This window comes from Bison bison, unplaced genomic scaffold (assembly GCF_000754665.1).
Source record: "Bison bison bison isolate TAMUID 2011002044 unplaced genomic scaffold, Bison_UMD1.0 scf7180017864145, whole genome shotgun sequence".
Classification (NCBI taxonomy): Eukaryota; Metazoa; Chordata; class Mammalia; order Artiodactyla; family Bovidae; genus Bison; species Bison bison.
Window position 1 is genome coordinate 6,678,256 of NW_011494717.1, and position 697 is coordinate 6,678,952.

Sequence of the window (697 nt, forward strand, 5' to 3'; positions counted from 1 at the left end):
GGCCGGGCAGTTGACGGCCCGCCCGCTCGCTGGCGGGCACTGACTCGTACTCCCTTGGGAACCCGAAATTGGCCCGGGTGCGGCTCCTCACCCTCGAAGTCCCGAGGCCGCGGACCCCGCGGGCCTGGTCCACATGCTCGTCTCTTCCCTCGGGGAGGCCCTGAAGCCCTGGACCCGCAGCCCTTCCTGGAGGGGTGCCGACCCACCTGGCTCCTCCTCCCCGAGGTGACATGCTGGGGTTGGGTGATGCGTTTCCTGCCACCGCAGACCCCAAGGTTTCGGAAGAGGGCCAAGGGGTGTCCAGCACGTCCCTGATGCAGGCGCCCCACCCCACCCCAAGTCCCTGTGGGGTTCTCTCTGGAGCCTTCTCACCTGGGAGCTCAATTCCCCTGGAATGGGGACGGGGCGGGCATAGGTTATTCCCACCTTTGTTCATGGGTTTGTTACCGGCCTTTCCTTCAAATACCCAAGAAGGACTCACTTTCATCGTACCTAACAGTCGTCCATTCAGCGTCCCTCACCCTCCTCTATAACAAACAAAAAAGGACAAGAAAGGAGCCTTCCAGCCCTCATCCACACGCAGAGCAGCTACCTCGAATACTCTGGCCAAGCAGTAAGACAGTCATCTCTCCGTGAATTCCACGACCTGCGGCTCTCCGCCGGATGCTGAACTTTCTTCCCCACCTGAGAGCCGTCT

General features: G+C 61.5%; 1 protein-coding gene across 3 annotated transcripts in view; it reads right to left on the bottom strand.

The window, feature by feature from the left end:
• ITSN2 (intersectin 2) overlaps positions 1 to 227 on the bottom strand; it is a 126,374-nt gene extending 126,147 nt beyond the window's left edge. For 2 of the 3 annotated variants that reach the window (XM_010840557.1, XM_010840561.1), the window contains exon 1: positions 92 to 227. The gene's annotated coding sequence lies outside the window, so the exon portion shown is untranslated. The remainder of the gene's footprint in view (positions 1 to 91) is intronic. The other variant, XM_010840560.1, reaches the window with a different exon arrangement.
• Between the last annotated feature and the right edge of the window lie 470 nt (positions 228 to 697).